Source organism: Syngnathus acus, chromosome 21 (assembly GCF_901709675.1).
Source record: "Syngnathus acus chromosome 21, fSynAcu1.2, whole genome shotgun sequence".
Taxonomy (NCBI): domain Eukaryota; kingdom Metazoa; phylum Chordata; class Actinopteri; order Syngnathiformes; family Syngnathidae; genus Syngnathus; species Syngnathus acus.
In genome coordinates, this window is record NC_051105.1 from 13,690,726 (window position 1) to 13,710,898 (window position 20,173).

The 20,173-nt window shown below is 42.4% G+C and overlaps 1 long non-coding RNA gene across 1 annotated transcript; it reads right to left on the bottom strand.

The window, feature by feature from the left end:
• Positions 1-231: 231 nt before the first annotated feature.
• On the bottom strand, positions 232-7,265 carry LOC119139732. The gene is made up of 3 exons (XR_005101431.1): positions 7,243-7,265; positions 6,597-6,600; positions 232-376 (listed from the first exon to the last, which is right to left on the bottom strand). It is a non-coding gene; the product is annotated as an uncharacterized LOC119139732 (long non-coding RNA).
• Positions 7,266-20,173: the final 12,908 nt, after the last annotated feature.

The following is a 20,173-nucleotide window of genomic DNA, read 5'->3' on the forward strand; positions in this document are numbered from 1 at the left end:
CGTGTTTCATTGTCAGGAACATCAATGCGTCTCCACTCATAATACACATCATTCAGCCTCTTAGATGCATTGCATACTTGAGTGATATATTCATTCAGCTGCTCATCTGAGTACCTTCTAGTGCAGGGGTCACCAACCTTTTTGAAGTTGGGAGCTACTTCAAGGGCACCGAATAATGCAAAGGGCGACCACTTTGATAATACACTTCTGAAATAACAAAGTTACACAGTGTACCTTTAATTTTATATTTTTATTAATGATATTCTATGTGAAGACACTGAACATTAATGTTAGTGGGAAGCCTGGCATTGCATGCTCTTCACCAGTGTACTGTAAACTATTTTTAGAACTGGCCTATGGCCGACTGATGTGGTCGCTGCGGGCGACTGATGTGGTCGCCACGGGCGACCTGGTGCCCGCGGGCACCGGGTTGGTGACCCCTGTTCTAGTGTCTCCACGAAGCGCTTGTTTGGCCACTTTAATTGCATCCTTCCACTTGTCATAGCACACACTGAAACGATGTGCAACTCTTCTTTATTGCTCACCGTGCAGTTCTTGACCCTTTTCTGTCCTATTGCGGACTCTTTGGCCTAGTCGTGGCTCTTCTGAGGTAGTCGGGTTGCTGACCAATGTGCCATCAGTCACTTGTGGCTGCGAGTCTGCGCCCTGCACACTTTCATGCTTTCTGCCACTCAGACATCTTACTTGGTTTATGTTGCTCACTGCTGTCTTCTGAAGCAGTAAGTTCTCACTATAACTCCCTCTCGTATATAAAAGACAGCTTCGAGTTCTTTTTGTTACTGATCTGTTTATCTTGACTTGGCAGACTTAGACAGACCTTGACAGACCTTGACAGACCGTGAGAACTTATTAGCTGCATATACAGGCGTGAGAGGTGGTTAATAAGGCTTAAGAAACTTATAACTATAACTTGGCTAGTCAAAAGCTTAGAAAAACTAGCCTTTTCTAGCGGAGATTTTGCTGGTGGTCCGTCACTAAGACGGGTCCGTGTGAAACGACACAGAGAAATGTTCCGCCTCATTGATCACCATTAATAGGCCAGAACAAAAATACTTTGAGCTGAAATACTGCCTCAGATGCAGTTACAACGGGTCCAGGTATCCTCAAACTTCAATGGGTCACATCTGCGTGCGTTTTCACCGGTTGCACAGGCAAGTGTGTCAGAAGCCAAGACGGATTCATCCGTGCTTCTTGAAATGTACAGTGAGACGCAAAGCTACACGAGCAAGTAAGGTTGCATGGAAAACATGGAAATATCAGTAATAAAGACGTTTGACTAGAAAGCACTGGAAGTGGAAAATGAACCACGATGAGTTCTCTCTCTCCCAGACAGTACACCCCAAAAACTGCTGGGATTAAAATTGGACCCTGGAAGGTGGGTCAATTTGGGTTTTATATTATAATAATGAATGATTTATCCAGAATTATTGGTCTCAATAAAAATAACCCATAATACTTACTTCATATTGTGCCTAACCATATTGCAGCCAACCTCCAGTAACGCTCCTCAATCAGCCGACGATTTCATGCATTTTTTTTACTCAGAAGATTCAGCTAATAAGGGATGAGATTATGGACACCGCTCCTAAAACCCAGTCAAAACCTGTGATTAGGCCTACTGAATTTCATATTAAGGCTGACATCATCTGACAGACTTGACCCATTTTAAAAAGTGGCCCTTGAAAGCCTTACACAACTGGTTAGTGTGGCAAAGCACACAACTTACAACCCGCTTCCTGGCAAACTTGTTAAAACTATTTCAGATTTTAGGACCTTTCCTCTTAAATACCATTTGTCACCCATGTCAGGCACTATGCCAACAGCCTTTAAGACCACTATTATTCGACCAATACTTAAGCGACCAAACCTCGACCTGGAGTGTCTCAGTAGTAATTATAGGCCGGCTTCAAAGCCCCCGTTCATTGCAAAAATCCATTTACAATAGTAAAAAGTTAATATTTGGTCTCCAATGAATACTCATTATTTTTCATGTACTATTAACACATTTAAAATCATTTTACCACTTGCTGTCTACTGGAAATTATATCACATGCGCTCAGATAACATCACATAGTTCTGGGAACAATGATTCAGACTTAAGTAATGTGGACCAGTACAAATTTATTTATAAACATTTATTCGTCAGAATTCTGAATGTGCTATACAAACATTAGTTCAAATTAAACACTTCTGGAGCTCTAAGACTTGATATTGTGCTTAGCTTAAAATTTGCTATTTTTTCAACTTCGCAATTGTTTTTGACAATTGTAAATACGTACATAATGCCAATGACTACTGTGAACCGTAAAACAGGACACGACAAATAAATGCAGATGAATAAAATGTTTTAAAGTACAAAGTAAAAAACAACAACTTACGACTGAACTAATTTAATACTAAAAGTCATGGTCAAATGTACATGGTCTGTTTCCATTCAATATTCTTTAACGTCGCAGTAGCACACAACATGATCGCACCATAAATATAGAGCATGGGGAATTGGCCTGTTTGATTTGCACATTCACGTGAAAAGACTGCAGTTACAATTTGAGGTTGAAGAAACAAAAAAAGTTTGTATCTACAGTATTTCAAGGTTAGGATTTCAAAAAAAGTCAGATGCAGTAGGCCGTCTTCTTGGCGTACTTTTTGGAGTACTCAAAACCCTCTTCTTGTTGGCCTTTGGAGTCTTCTTGATGTTGTAAAGTGGCATGGGAGTAGACTTTAAAACCCCAGATTTGGGTTTTTGTTTTGGGTCAAAAGGGACTTTGGATAACCCCTCTGGGCTTAATAACAAGCTGCGATCATTCTTCCTGAACTCTGCAACATGACAATAAGCAACAATGAAGCAGACTATCCACTGACAAACAAACTTGGCTTCCACTGACAAACTTGGCTTGTTAGGTAAAAATTATTAGCCAGAGCAGCGATCGCTATGAGGTCCCTACTGGATTTGAAGAGATCATTATTAGGGGCAGAGAAGTTTTGGCTGCAAGGTCCCTTTTGTTTCTGTTGAAATAATTATTATTAGAGCCCGAAAGGCGATCTCTGTAAAGTCCCTATCGTTTGTGTAGAAAATAAAATTAAGGCCTGAAAAGCGATCGCTGTGAGGTCTTTGTTGTCTTTGTAGACATTGTTACAAAGTTTGTGAGTTTTTGCAAAGCCCTGTTGCCGTGGCTGATTGATTTTTTGTGATGTAGACATGAGAAAAAAATATATAATCTGGAAATCCTTACTATTTGTTGTGTTTGTATTGTTTATTTCATTCATTTTCTCCATTCATTTCTATAGTTTATTGTTTGTGTGGATCCCACCGTAGGTTTAAGTTTGTTGACTGACTGTTTTTATTGTGAAACACCCTGTAGCTTTGTTTTACAAGGTACTATACAAATAAAGGTATTAATATAGATTTTCTGTTGCTGTTGGATCTGGAAAGAACAGAACGGGCTTAAAAGACTAATTTTTCATTAAGAACTTTAAGATGGAAGATTTGTGCATTTTCATTTTTTTTTGAAAATCTATTAGAGTTATTAGTGGAGTATGGGCATATTCAAAGAAAGCACCCTCCGTTATTTTGTCAGGTTATTTTTTTTTTAGTTTTAAAGATTTGTTAATTTCGTTATTTTAATTGTGATAAACTACTGTTATTGAAAGTGGATAATTAATAATTGGCATAGTGTTGAGGCCTAAAAATATATACTTTAGGGCTGTCACTAATGCGTTATTTAAATTAATCATGCTGCAAATAAAAACGCTATCAAAATTAACGCAGTTTATCGTGAGTATCAAGTCAATGCGCAAACCTGCGGTGCCTCGTCACTTGTTGCGCTGCAATAGCCTCCCTGAGTTTGTACCACTCACCTAAAGTAAGCACTCTCTGCATGTCAGTCTGTACTCTGAGGAAATGCCTGGCCACCAATACGTAGGTAACTCTAATAAAACATCATGTTTCACTTCATGGCAGAAGGCGGTTGGCATCACTCACTAAAATGTAGTTTAAAGCCAACATGTGCCAACAACTCAATCAACACACCTATTTCAGTTGTGGTGAAAGTTTTACCAAGCGATGTGTTTCTAACAAAATAAGATTTAAAAAAAAAGGTAAAACACACCAACATGCACACAACAAAAAATTTTTGATTTTGGAATATGAAATACCGTATTTTCCTGACTATAGGTGGCAGCTTTTTTCATAGTTTGGCCGGGGGTGCGATTTATAATCAGGAGAGACTTATATGTGAAATTTTTAACACATTATGACTTGATCATTAACACATTACTTACTAGTATAGTTGATCACTTCACATGTTATTTTCACTTTAAACCGCATGAAGGCGCACTTGGCCTGTGGAATAATTGGAATCGCAACTGACAATGAATCTGACCTCAGTGCCACATGTACTTCCGGAGTCAGCAGCGGTGTTGTTTATAAGTGATACGGAGGACGAAGATTTTGATGGATTTAATCATTTGGAGTGACACGGATTGTTCGATAAAATTGTTATTTATGTTATATTCATTTGATATATAGTTTATATATAGTTATATAGGTCTGTAGAATAATTGGAGCCGCAACTCAGGATGAGTCTGACGTCAGCGCCTCATGTACTTCCAGAGTCAGCAGCGGCGTTTATTTTAAGTGACGCAGAGGACGAAGATTTCGATGGATTTAATGATTTGGAGTGACACTGACGATTCGATAAAATAGTTATTTATGTTATAGTTATTTGATATACAAGTTATATAGGCCTGTGGAATAACTGGAATCGCAACTGACAAGTCTGACGTCAGCGCCGCATACACTTCCGGAGTCAGCAGCGGCGTTGTTTACAAATGACACAAAGGACAAAGATTTCGATGGATTCAATGATTTGGACTGACACGGATGGTTTGATAAACATGTTATTCATGTTGTAGTTATTTGAATAATTGTTAATATGTTACATCAGGCACATTCTCAGTTCCTTGTTTGTGTTTATGTAAAGTTACCATACCGTATCGTTTAGCCTGTTGTTGCCTATCCATGTCTGTTCTTGGTGATGGATTTTGTCAAATAAAGTTGCCCCGAAAATGCGACTTGTACTCCGGTGCGACTTATAGTATATGTTTTTTCTTCTTCTTTATTATTCATTTTATGGCTGTTGCGACTTGTACTCCAGAGCGACTTGTAGTCCGGAAAATACGGTAGTTATGTACATTATGGGAGAAGTCATTTCCCCTCAGTCATCTGGGGGAGTCACTCATGCGCGTCATGTTTTTTGGGTCATGTTTTCAATGTTTACGTCAAAAGAGACGTTTGTATTTTCAAGCTGGTAGTACAGTACAATAGTATTAAGGTTTGTTGTACAGTACATAGTAAACAAAGTGTTTTCTACTGGAAAAAGAATAAAAAAAGATCAAAATCAAAGAAACATTTGGAGTGACAACAGGCTGTGTGAGCCAGAAGTGCAACTAATGAAGGAGAGAATTTTGAATTGCTGTATACAGCTTTATATTTTATCTGAGTGTTTTTTAACTGCATTTTTGAATAATGCACCTGGCCAAACTAGTTTGCTAATATGCTTGACCATTTTTCTTTTGGATTTCATTTATCAAGCACAGTTCACCAATAAAAAATGTGGATTTCGAATCCTCCCTTTTTGGTCTATTCATCTGATTAGTCATGCACTACAATGTCCTTAATTACAAATTCTGTAATTGGGGACATTTATCACATATGAGATTAAAATTAATTATTAAATTAAGATGAATTAGATTAATTACAAATTCTGTGATTAATAAGATTAATTTTAATCACTTGAGCACACTAATATGCGTACACGTGCCCACACACTTTCACATTTTCTTACCAGCAGTTTTATTATTCTTGAGATGGAAGGTCACCTTTTTGCTGTCTGATGTGGGAGTATGACCTATCTGTGGAGCAAAAAAAAAAAAAAGCACAATAAATGTATGTTTCTCTGATTTTTATACATACATGTAGGATGCATATACATACACTCACGCACACACACAGTGTATAGCTATTTATACAGTAGATTTCTAAAATCGTAATCTTGACTAATTATTACAACCTTTCCTATTGTGACGGAAGACCAACATTACCTCATTGCCAAAGACTGGGTTTTTGCAATTTGCTTCAGTGCTGAAGATGAGTGGTGTTGGAACTTTGCCGCTTCTCTGAAATGAGTCAAAATTACACGACGTCTTTATCAACTTCGGCTTGGCTTGTAGTAGATGTAGATGAACCATGACTTTTATTTATTGAAGCATTTCATATATGCATGGAAAGAATGTGATCTAGGCCAGGGGTCACCAACCTTTCTTAAACCGAGAGCTACTTCCTGGGTACTGATTAAGGCACTTTGACACAGACTTCTGAAATAGCCAATTTGCTCAATTTGGCTTTCACTGTGTTATTATTGTCATTTCTAGTTCACGTGTAAGTGTCAAACCTTGGTTTTTGACCACAATCCGTTCCAGAAGGCGGTTCGAGAAGCGAATCGGTCGAATTCTGAATCTATTTTTCCCATTACAAATAATGGAAAATTTTTTAATCCGTTTCAAGACAAAAAAACCCGCCTTTTTTAAGCATTTTTTCATTCGCGCATATTTGTCCGATCGCGCAACTGCTGCGCACCGCCGAACGCGCAACCGTAACGTGTTACCCACCGTGCAACTGCACCGCGCTGGTCGCATGATTGTGACAGAGCCGTCGCTGAAATTTAAAAAATATTTTTAAAGTCCTGATGTACTTTCCAAAATTTAAGTCGACCTAAGTGCGCAGGGAGCTTAATTTTGTCCGATCGCGCAACGGCAGCGCACCGGGCGTTCACTGTCGCATTGCTTTAAAAGCGAGGATCTTTGTGTTTTAGGATGGCTTTACTGCTCCCACTTGCTTTCCTTGGAGGCATAATTAGAGGTTAATACAATCCTCAAAGTAACGAAAATACAATAATGAACGGAGTCAGTCGGCATCTGGGACGCGCGGTTGGGTTTTCTTGTATCCTTTCAGCTCATCTCGCGAGGTTCGACCTCCGAATCTTGTTCGACAACTGAAGCAAAAGAATCTCGAATTTTTCATTCGAATTCCGATTTGTTCGAGAACCAGGACGTTCGAAAACCGAGGTTTGACTGTAAAATAAATAGATGCAGCTCACTGACAAGTGCCGCTATTTCAGCTAATTTTAGAACAGTCCTGCGGGCGACTCATGCGGTCCTCACGGGCGACCTGGTGCCCGCGGGCAACGTGTTGGTGACCCCTGATCTAGGCTCACAGATGAATATCATGTCAATGTTAAAAACATGCCCTTTTTAATACTCACTTTTATCTTCTTGACACCCAGTGCTCTGTCTACAATGTCACTGGTTGGTGTAGCAAACTCAAGCTCAGCAGCCTCAAACTCAAGCACCACAGGTATTTTTCTTTTCTTATTTAGCTTCTTTGGGGAATAGTATGCCTCTTTGGTGTTCTTTTCCGTGCTGCTAACGTCTTCCACCTGTGCAGAGCTTCGTTTATTTTTCTTCAGTAGAGTTCCCATTTGACGGTTCGATGCACATTCATTTTCATTGGTATTACTTTTACTTGCAATCATTACTTTCTCTGCTTCATTTTTTCCCCTTTTGCATTCAGGGAAGGCAGTGAGTTCAGCTAAATCTTCAAGTTTGAGTGCTGTGTCAACATCAGCAGAATCATCACAAGGTAGTGAGAGAGAATCAAACGGAATTTGCTGTGAACAAGCTGCAAATGAATTGACTTTCGGACCCTTCAGACCTCTCTCTTTTGTCTTGGCAGTGTTTAAGACCTGGAGCTCAGGTTCACTCAATGTGATCTCACAGGAAACAGGATCCACCATCCACCTAACTTGTGATGCAAACCTTTGCAGAGTATGTGTCTCATTTTCTGACTCTTCTTTACCCCCTGATGTTCTCTTTTTTTTCTTTTTTGATTTGTTTTTGTTGGAAATGCCAGAATTGAGTTTGCTGGCTTTATCTGAGGCAGAAACAGATGACTGTTTTGCTGCCTTATCATCTTCAGACTCATTGAGCAGACTCTTGCTTTGATTTGGAACGTTGGTGCCCTCCATATTTGACACTCCGGCATTTAAATCATCCCCATGACATGCCCTCCTTTTTTTTATTCTTGGCTTTGTGATGTCTTTGTGAATAAGATCTGTGGTCTTCACATCTTTACCAGAGTCATCATTTTGCTTGAGTTTGTTTTTTTTCCCTGAAAAAGAAAAAGCAGTTATTTTTCGTAAGTTAGGAGAAATATAATGTAACGACTATATAATAATGACTGTACACTTTGCAGTTTGGTATTTGCAAATTCCCTTGATCACATATTTTCTTTTTTGACGGTGGCTATCCCATTATTTGCGGAAAACCCCGTCTAGTCATTTTCTTTAGGCAAACTACTAGTCAAACCTCGGTTTTCGAACACAATGCGTTCCAGAAGGCGGTTCGAGAAGTGAATTGTTCGGATTCCGAATCTATTTTTCCCATTACAAATAATGGAAAAAAATGTAATCCGTTCCAAAGACAAAAAAAACGCCTTTAAGCATTTTTTCATTTGCGCATTTTTGTCCGATCGCGCAGGGCATGGCCGAACGCGCAAGAGTAGCGCGGCGCCGACCGCGCAACTGCACCGTGCTGGTCGCATTATTGTGACAGAGCCGTCGCTGAAATTTTGAAAAGATTTTTAAAGTCCTCATGTACTTTCCAAAATTTTAGTGGATCTCAGTGCGCAGGGAGCTTAATTTGGTCCGATCGCGCAACCGCAGCGCGCCGGGCGCTCACTGTCGCATTGCTTTAAGAGCGTCTTTGTGTTTTAGGATGGCTTTACTGCTCCCACTTGCTTTATTTGGAGGCATGATTAGGGGTTAATACAATCCTCAAAGTAACGAAAATACAATAACGAATGGAGTCAGTCGGCATCCGGGCTGCGCGGTCGGATTTTCTCATCTCGTGAGGTTCGACCCCCGAATTATGTTCGACAACCAAAGCAAAAAAATCTACAATTTTTTGTTCGAATTCCGATTTGTTCGAGAACCGGGACGTTCGAAAACCGAGGTTTGACTGTAATTTGCTTTTGAAGGTCCAAAAAACTTATGTGACAGATCTGGCCTCAGGCCCTTGAGTTTGACACCTGTGTTAACATATTTAGTGTTTACGTTTGAGCTCCCGTAATTTCCTGACTATGAGCCACACCTGGATTTAAAACAGACCAACTAAAATTAGGAGAAAATCCTGTTTTGTTTATATACTATAAACCACACCTGACTATGAGCCACACCGACTATAAGTCGCAGATGTTTTAAATGAAATGTCCTCATTTCTATTACCTGTACTACTAAAACTAAAGCATCTTACAATATCATAAAAGACAACCGAAGCAAAAATATCTCAAATTTTTTGTTCGAATTCTGATTTGTTCGAGAACCGGGACGTTCGAAAACCAAGGTTTGACTGTATTTTCAGTATATTTGAAAGCATTTGAAATGGTCTAAGTATCTTAAGCGCTTTGGGGATCATAGCTTGCTCTTTAATGGTTTAAACCAGTAACTACCAAAGAGTGGTGCAGGTACCACAAATTCATTCATCCATTTTCTGAACCGCCTAACAAGATGGCGCCGAGGATGGCCGCCTCGGTGACTCGCTCTCTGCTTTGTGTTATTTTGTGTGTTTTTTGCGTCTTCTGCTGCCCACCCCAGTGTTGTTCTTGTGTTCTGCTCTAAAAAAAAAAAAAACACAATCACATAGTTGTGGTTTTACCAGAGAGGAACTGTTAAACATTGGAGAGTCTTCTCCTGATACTTTCTCTCCGTTTTCACTGACTCAGACTGTTTGACGGAGATTTTAGCCGGAGCGGCGGCGCTCTACAAGCTAGCATGCCGAAGACTGCAGCGTGGCAAGCGCGCTGGAGCCCTTGTGAAGTTGAGGCAGAGAGGGTTCCGTGCTCCCCTACCATCAATTCATCTGGTAAATGTCTGCTCTCTGGCTAATGTTGTGAATTTTTATTCTGGTATCATGCAATGTATATCTCACTAGTAAGCCTAAGTGTGACCGGGTCATGTTCGGGTCAGGTTCGTGTGGGATTGTTTGGGGCTTGGGTCCAGGAATGTAGGCTCATTGGCACCAGACACATCTGGTTTCCATTAACAACTGCTAAGATATGCACCGTGTAGAGCAGGGGGGCCAACCAGTCAGAGACTAAGAACCACATTTTTTTACTGTGTACCGCAAAGAGCCACATCCCCCCCCCCCCCGAATGGGTTTGCCCCTCCTCCTTTGCGGGATTTCACCTCATGCGCATGCGCGTTTGACGAAAATACCATATTGAACTCAAGCGAAGCGAACACGCAGCGTTTGACGAAAATACCATATTGAACTCAAGCGAAGCGAACACGCACAAAAACAAACAAACAAATAAACCTACAAATGTTGATATGAATGTAAAGGAGCCGCATGAAACCCGGCAAGGAGCCGCATGCGGCTCGCGAGCCGAATGTAAAGGAGCCGCATGAAACCCGGCAAAGAGCCGCATGCGGCTCGCGAGCCGCGGGTTGGCCACCCCTGGTGTAGAGTTAGGGAGGCTGACTAGGGGGTCATAGATCACCCAACAGCCCCCTGTGCGCGCACCCGAGTGAAAGGAAGCGCGGGGGTATAAGTTTTACGGCGAGAGTGGACAAAGAGACTCGACATCTTGGCTAGGGCGCGAGAAACTTCTCTCTGACATCGGTTGAATAAAATCTTTCCCCAATCAGCCGTGTGTGACTGAAGTTTTCCTTCCCCAAGCCAGCCACTTTTTCCCCGTTTTGTTTGGAAGACCAGCTGACCATCGAAGAGAATTCACCACACTAACAAGATAGACGAACTGCTGCTTCTCATTTCAAGGAACACGGACGTTAGCAGATCCGCCACCCTGTGCTTCATCGAAACGAGACTTGACGGACGCACCCACCATCACGCCGTAGAGCTAACTGGGTTTCAGCTACTACGCGCAGATCGCAGCGCGGAGCTCACGGGAAAATCAAAGGGAGGTGGTCTATGTTTCCATATTAATGAAGGTTGGTGTACTAATGTCAGTGTTGAAAGAGTCTTGCAGCCCTCTCCAAGACACACTTTTCATAAACTGCCGGCCATTTTATTCACCTCGTGAGTTCTCCTCGATCGTTATGGCGGCTGTTTACATTCCACCACATGCACGTGCGATCGAAGCCACGCAGCTGCTGGCCGACCAGGTAACAGACATGGAGAAAAAATTACCAAACTCACTGTTCATTGTTCTGGGTGATTTTAATAGAGCGAACCTCGCACACGAACTCCCCAAATACAGACAGCACATAACGTGTCCCACCAGAGGGACACAGACACTAGACTACTGCTACACTGTAATAAAGGACGCATACCGCTCTGTGCCCTATGCAGCTTTAGGACTCTCGGACCACTGTCTAGTTCAGGGGTGGGCAAACTTTTTGACTTGCAGGCCGAATTGGGTTCTAAATTTTCACTGGGGGGCCGAATCAGGAACAGATGGATGTAGTGTTTGTGTGAAGTAATATAAATGACATGTAAAGGTCATTGCATAAAAGGTTTTGGGCTTTAGTAGGCGTAAAGCATGGATATTTGAAAAAAAGCTTTTTGAAAACAAATGCATTTATTAACAGCATTAAAAAAATATATTTGACCAAAAATCTATTAGCGATTCTCATTAAATATGACACTGTTATTACGAATAACAGTTTTCATCACTTCACCGGCTGCAGGTCAGATTTATGAAAGATGTTTATAATTACGAGGCGAAATCACATAAAACGGCAAACATTCTGACCAAATAAATCCTCTTGAAGAATGAGTGAAAGAATACATCTAAATAAAGTAATAAAGAAATCAAAACGGCAACACGGTGACAGATATCTGAAAATCAGAGCAGAGTTATCCCATATTTACTCAATGTTTGTTTAAGTGGACCATGCAAGTTATCTCACATCTACTTAACGTTTGTTGGAGTGTATGCACGAGAGGTATCTGATTATTTACTCATCATTATTATTATGTGATACTTAGCAAGAAAGTCTAGAGCGTTGTTTAACAAGGGACACGGCACCCAGCACGTTTGGAGATCGCAGCCCAGGACAAGGCTGCCAACCAACTAAGGACAGACTCTGCATTGCTGGGGTCACGGATCGGCCAAGGCCTCGCACTACACAACATTCTTTAGTTAGCTAATCAGCGTTGCTACAGCCACAATCTCCCCTCCCTTTAGTGTAGCAACGCCACTTTTAACCAGGGCAACCCAAAATAAAAAGAGGAGATAGTGGAAGAGGAGTCCAGAATTGGTGAAGGACTGTTACTGGGCCTTCTACGTAATTCTCCTCGCGAGCAAAAGGAATACTGGTTGTCTTCTCCTCTTGTTTCAGTGTATAAAATAATGTCTTATGGTACTTAGACCTGACAGTGCCGTTTGTCCGATTGTGGTTTGCTTCGTGTGCGCGCCGTTTGATTGACAGCTCCGGCGCGCTCCTTTAAGTTTGTCTCGCATCGTACACACATGACTACAGCCGTTACGCAGCGGCACGGCGACTAATGGTCGCCAGCAAATGTATTTTGTTGTCTCGATGACTTATGTCTATATGAGTATTTCATTTATGGTTATTTAGTATAGCGGAACTGTTACGCGCAGTTAGTTATGTAATGTGTGCCGTCTACTAGTGTTGTGTGACGTCAGAAGTTGAGCGTTGACTTGCGTGTTGTATTTCTGTCTGTTGCAGAACCACACACACACGCACGCACGCACGCACGCACGCTTCATACAATAATCACACACACAAGAATCACATTCACACACCCAGACTCACCCATGTACACTACACACACCTGCTCTCACATCCTTACGACCAAACATGAGCCTATACCCTTTTGCCAGTTTGCCTGTATGCCCCTATGAGCCACAGTGCCTGTTACTTTTTTGCCAGTAATTCAGTAAAAAAACTGAACCACGTCTTCCCTCCTGTGTTCTGACCGACACCCGGGGGCGAAAAGAGCATAACCATCCAAGCCAACCCCCTATACAGTCCTCAGGCTCCCCAACAATAGCGGTAGAAGTTTGCATTATTTTATTGCAATGTTTTTTCTTATTCAGATTTGTTTCAAGACTACAGTTACAGTTAGACTTCACTTTGATGGTTAATGCAGTTATTGCAATTTTGTTGTTTTATCGCAGTTGACTGGTTCATTTACATTTCAAAAACCAGAAGCCATTCATTTACAAATGTGATTGCACTTTAGTTTACATATTTAAATGTTCAGATATTAAGATGTGATAGACAGTTTTTGAATGATTTGAATGAGGCAAAATAACATGCTTTTTCTCTTGAATATATTGTTATAATCATTTGTTTCAGATGTAATCATTTTCTGTATAAAAATTCAATTTGGTGTTCAAAAAGTCTTTTTCAAACTTGAGTCTTGAAAAAGAGGGGGTCGTCTTATAATCAGGGTCGTCTTATATTCGGGCCAATACGGTATATCACCCATTCCTTTTAAGTCACTTTGGAAACTGAAAGGACAACCAACACCTAACAAACTACAGGTAGGAGCACTTTAAGCATCATAAGATGACCGCTATGTGCAGGCGTGTCCACAAAAGAATTGGACACTATTGCACGATACACCCAAAGGTTTGAGCCACAATAAGATGGCGCCAATGCCACTTCTGGGTAAGATGTGGCTTTTGAATTGAGAAGATGTCTCATCAAACTGACTTCCTCTCTGGAGGTAGGTTACTGGCTCCAGCGACAGCCGGTCCACATTCTAAATGAATTTCGGGCACTGTGCCAAGCATTGCCCCGTGAATTTGATGGCCCCACATTGGCAACTAGCTTTTTGGCTGCTTGGTCCGTTAAACAAGGTTGCAAAGAGCCGCCGAACCTTTACTATATTCGTCTGCGCAGAGCATATTTTGGCTATAGTAACAAACCCAACATGGAAGAGAATTTCAATTTCAAGACACTTTATGGAAAATCTTCACCCATACACAAGCCACCTCCTGGATGTGACAGCTTGTTCGTGCACGCTCAGCAGCCTAGAGCGACGCAATCTTTTGGCTATGGGTTTTGGAACACTCCAAAAGACCTTAGCCAAATCAACAGACCCATCGGTGCACCACGTGGCCCGTAATTCAAAGCTATATTTTCTTAATTAAAACATATTCAAGGATATAACAGTTTAAATAAATGTTAAATGATTTCAGCACAATTTAAGTGCAATATATAACTTTTTTCAGTGAAAGCAGTTAAAGAAACCTGTTTAAAGTGTTTTATGTCATATATTGATTGTATGAAGTGGTATTTTTGGTCACGGTACAAAATTAAATGTAATGGCCGAAATCATTTGAGAACTGAGCATGCTATTGCTTAATTTCAATGCACATCCATTGACTGCCTTCTGTGGCAGCTAGCCAATATTAGTTAAGTTAACAGTAGCATTAGCTAAGCTAGCATTAGCGGCTTGCTTTGTTGCGCTCAGCTCAGCAGTCAGGACCCTCTGAGTGCAGTTTCACAATGTGCAGCGGTTGCTTCAAGATTTATCGCTGCAGTAATGTCAATAATCTTATGTTTCTTTATTTACGATGTGTCAGAGCACCATAATATGAAGTCCCAGCAGATTTCTTAAAGTTCACGTGGGTGCCAGCTCATGTTCAGATAGAGAAATTACAGTTGAAAACCTCAATGTTAGTTCAAGCACTCTAATCTTTGTTTGACAACTTATTACACTTCATGAAAAGAATGATTAAATTATTAAGACTCGAGGTGTCTCAAACTTGCGGCCAACTGCAGCGCACCGCCGAACGCGCAACCGTAGCGCGTCGCCCACCGCGCAACTGCACCGCGCTGGTTGCATTATTGTGACAGAGCCGTCACTGAAATTTAGAAAATACTTTTAAAGTCCTGATGTACTTTCCAAAATTTAAGTGGACCTAAGTGCGCAGGGAGCTTAATTTTGTCCGATCGCGCAACTGCAGCGCACCGCGGAACGCTCAACAGTAGCACGTCGCCGCCCTCCGTGCAACTGCACCGCGCTGGTCGCATTATTGTGACAGCGCCATCGCTAAAATTTAGAAAATATTTTTAAAGTCCTGATGTACTTTCCAAAATTTTAGTGGACCTCAGTGCGCAGGGAGCTTAATTTGGTCCGATCGCGCAACCGCAGCGCGCCGGGCACTCACTGTCGCATTGCTTTAAGAACGTCTGTGTTTGTGCTTTACTGCTCCCACTTGCTTTCTTTGGAGGAATGATTAGAGGTTAATACAATCCTCAAAGTAACGAAAATACAACAACGGAGTCAGTCGGCATCCAGGCCGCGCGGTCGGGTTTTCTTGGGTCCTCCCGGCTCATCTCGCGAGGTTCGACCTCTGAATTTTGTTCGACAACCGAAGCAAAAAATCTCGAATTTTTTGTTCGAATTACGATTTCTCAGGACGTTCGAAAACCGAGGTTTGACTGTAAAATAAATAGATGCAGCTCACTGACAAGTGCCGCTATTTGAGCTAATTTTAGAACAGTCCTGCGGGCGACTTATGCGGTCCTCACGGGCGACCTGGTGCCCGCCGGCACCGTGTTGGTGACCCCTGCTTTAGATGAACAAAACAGCTTTGAAAAGAGACCTTACGGAAGCAACGAAAAAAAGGTTCTCCAGCCTTATGGCAGGGGGTGCCAGTGATCTCGGGATGCTTCATGCGCCCACCTGTAGAATAAGTGATCTCCAGTTCAAATTTAGAGTGAACAACTAAGGAGCAGTCTTCCATTTATGTTGTTTTACATTCGTTTTTTTTTTTTTTTTTCGTTTTTACATTTCGTTTTACAATGGGGAATTGCATATCCAAACGATTTTGAACTATGGATTTTCGGTCAAAGAAGGAGGTCAGGGGTAAAGGAAGACCAACTCCGGAGGTAAAATGTTTGATTCGGACAACGGGACTTCGGAGCATGTCTTTTCAAACGGAGTGGTACGCACGATCGAAAACAGGTTTTTGATTCCATGTGCTTTATTGAGTGTTTTTATGTGTGAAGACTGCTGATATGAGATTTTAGGGCACGCGTCAGTGCCTCCCCAGTCATGAACCTCACCGCATGTCACTGATATCATTGAAGATTTATTCTTTAACGATATCATGACAATATCATGACAATAGCGCAACATTAGCTTACATGTAACATCATGTTACTTTCTAAACCAGGGGTGGGCAAACTACGGCCCGCGGGCCACATCCGGCCCACGGGACCGTTTAATCCGGCCCGCCAACCCTGAATTAATTGTATTATTAAACTTTTTTTTTTGTCATTTTGCCTGCAATGACTGCGTTTCCCCAGTAGATGGGGAACCGCTCGCCTGCGCATTTACTACCGGAAGCCGTGTCAGAAAGCTCGGTGCACACTCACAAGTGCGTGTACGTACGTACTCAGTAGTACGGACATGGCGCACTCGCGCTCTATTTGTATCAGTCCCGAATTTAGAGCGTGGGCTGTGGCGACAGCATTCTTGTAATTCGCTCGCTGAGCTTTCAGATACAGTTTTACGCTAAAGCCACCCACAAACCTTCCCCTGGAATCCTTCCATTAAAATGAGTGGCCCGAAGAAAAGAAGTGAGTGCCGAATGTTAAAAGAGTGGCCAATTTGGCTCGACGTACGCGACGTGACGTTCAGCCACATCAACCCGTCACAGATCGAGGTAAACGGATCTCTCCTAAGAATTGCCACAACAAATCTTACTCCAGACTATAATGCACTAGCAAAAAAGGGAGACCAACAACACTGTTCCCACTGAAAATGAAGGGGAGGCTCTCAAGTTTGTTGTAAAAAAATGCATTTTGAATATGATTTGTACACATAGCAGGGATTGAAACTAGCGACCATTCTCATTTTCAAACAATGCAGGATGCTCAAGGACATTGATGCACCACCTGTTTGCGACTAATCTTAACCTGTAAAGTTCTTAAGGCTTACTTTAAGGAAGTGTTTCCCGTTTCCTCACCTCTGTTACCAGGTGTTTGTGAGTTAAAACTCTGCTCTGATGTTCAGATACCCCTCACCGTGTTGCCGTTTTGATTACTTTATTTGGATGTATGCTTTCACCGATTCTTCAAGATGATATATTTGGTCAGAATGTTTGCTGTTTGATGTGATCTCATAAGATAAACATCTTTCATTAATCTGACCTGCAGGCACTGAAGTGATGGAGACTGTTATTCATAATAACAGTGTCGTATTTTATGAGAATCACTGATAGCAGATTTTTAGTGAATTATTTTTATTTTTTTTAATGCTGTTAATAAATGCATTTGTTTTCAAAAAACTTGTTTGGAATATCCATGCTTTACTACCTACTAAAGGCCAAAATCTTTTATGCAATGACCTTTACAGGTCGCTTATATTACTTCACACAAACACTACATCCATCTGCTCCTGGTTCGGCCCTCCGGTACAAATTTAGAACCCAGTTCGGCCCGCGAGTCAAAAAGTTTGCCCACCCCTGTTCTAAACCCACATGTTGGTAAAAGTAAAAAAGTACCTTTGTGTTTTTTTGTTTCGATGTCTTCCTTAATGTTCCGAGCGCCTCGACCTCCATGGCTGATCATATCTTGACAGAAAATACACAAAACCTTCCCCGGGAAATCCACTTTACGGATATGTTCCGTCAGGCACGCGGTTATGGACTATGTTCCGAGTTGTACAATGACGCTGCTCTCGAGCCATGCCCATCTGAAGCAGTTCTTGATCCCGTTCGGCTTGTCTATTTCCCTGGTACGATCCTCATGCTGGCGAAAACTTTTGCTGAGTAGGCCCTAGATCTATATAACTACAAACCGGATTCGGTTGAAGTTGGGAAATTGTGTAAAATGTAAAAAAAATAATAATAATACGATTTGGAAATCCTTCTCAACCCATATTCAATTGAATACACTACAAAGACAACATACCGTTTTTTTCCATGTATAATACACAAAATGTAACTAATTTATTGTCCTAAAATCTTGGGTGCGTATTATGCATGGGTACAACAGTTTTTGAAGAAAATCTCCCTCGAAATAAAACTTGAAATCACCTTTCTTCTTGTTTGTTGTCAATCGCGCATCGCATTCAGCCATCCTGCCCAACACACTTAGTCAGTAAAATTCATAATTGACGACACATCGTTTGATGCAGTGTCTAGAGCATTTTCTATCCGGGCTCCAGAGCTTTGGAATGCCCTCCCAATGGATATTAGGACTGCTACCTCAGTAGAAACATTTAAGACACGTTTAAAGACACATTTCTATGACATGGCCTTTAACTAACTTGTAGTGGCCGATTCGGCCGGAGTTTGTTTTGTTTTCTAAGAAATCACCAGAAAGATCACCATGACAATTGTGAATAATAAATAAATAATTATTATATATATTATACGTAAGATGGCGGCGCGTGCACACGCAGCGGCCTCTCTCTGTCCCGAACGGTGTTTTGTTTTGTCGTTTAATGTGGGTTTGTCCGACAGTTTTGTGTGTTCGTCTCGTCGTACCGGGTTGTGCTACAAGTGCGGCGGGCTGGTTCTGCTCGACATCGGCGAAAGCGAGTTTTGTGGCGATCTGGACTTTGAAGCGGGGACATTAAAGGCGCTCGGTCTGCTCCGTCCTGGAGCGTCGCCGGACTCGCCTGCTATTCCTCCCCCGGTTGGGCGTCCGGGCCAGGCTGGCGGCCAACCCAGCTCGCCCGGCCGTGCCTTCCATTCTTCTGGCGAACGTTCGATCGCTGGACATCAACATGCCTGCTGAGTTCTACGGACCGGACAGTGCGTAACTGCTGTGCATCTGGAGCGGATGGCGTGCTATCGGGCGGACCGGGCCATTGTACGAGGGGGAACATCGCGAGGAGGTGGACTGTGCGTCTACATCCGTGACGAATGGTGCCGGGACTCTGTTGTGGGATGCTAGCACTGCTCGCCACTGGCGAAGTTTGTGATCTCCAGGCTGTTGGGGTCCTGAACTCTCTCCCCCGTTGTTTACTTGTATGTTAATCGTGTACTGTGTCTCGTCACCGTGGGATAGGGGAAACGAAATTTCGGTTTCTTTGTGTGTCTTAGCATGAAGGAATTGACAATAAAGCTGACTCTGACTCTCTCTCTCTGATATATATTATTATTATAATAATAAATAATTGTGATAAATAACTGGAACATCACTCAAATATTGGTGATCCCGTTGAGTCGCTATCGAGTTTGCTACTGCATGCGCAGTGATACTGACCGGCAGAATAACATCCGGTTGTTCCCAAAGATGATCTTTTTTCTGAAATAATTTTACGTTTACGGACTTAAGTAGGAGTCAAAATTTGGGTGCGTATTATACATGGGTACAGGCTTTTTTCCAGCATCGACATGCCATTTTTAGGGTGCGTATTATACATGGGGGCGCATTATACATGGAAAAAAAGTTTGTATTTAATGTTCAAACACCATCACTCCATCCATTATCTTCCGCTTATCCAGGGTCGGGTCGCGGGGGCAGCAGCTTTAGGAGGGACTCCGAGACGGGGCGGGGGATGTTTATGCGCTGGATAGATTTCTTGTGCGCTGAGAACGTGCGGGCAGTGCGCGATTGCGCACGCGCGCAGCTTAGAGGGAACATTGCTGCAGAGCATCACGGGCTTCAAGAAACGAACCCCCCGTCCTGTGGAGAGCCCAAGGCTTGCTAACCAGCTAAACAGGTTCTACTGCAGGTTTGATCGGTCCTCCCACACAACGGGACTTCCTGCAGCACAATCTACATACTCACCTCTCCCCACAACTGCTCTGTCCACACCTCTATCAACGTTGTCACCCACTCTCTCTCTTGCAGAGGCCGCGCCCGCACTCCAGATCCGCGAGGAGGAAGTGCGCCAGATGTTCCGGAGACAAAAGACCAGGAAGGCACCGGGCCCAGACGGCGTGTCACCTTCCTGCTTGAAAGTCTGCGCTGAGCAGCTGGCGCCCACCTTTGCACGGATCTTCAACCGTTCTCTGGAGCTGTGTGAGGTGCCCTCGTGCTTCAAGAGCTCCACCTTCGTTCCAGTGGCCAAGAAGCCCACCATCACAGGTTTGAATGACTATAGACCTGTCGCACTGACATCTGTGGTCATG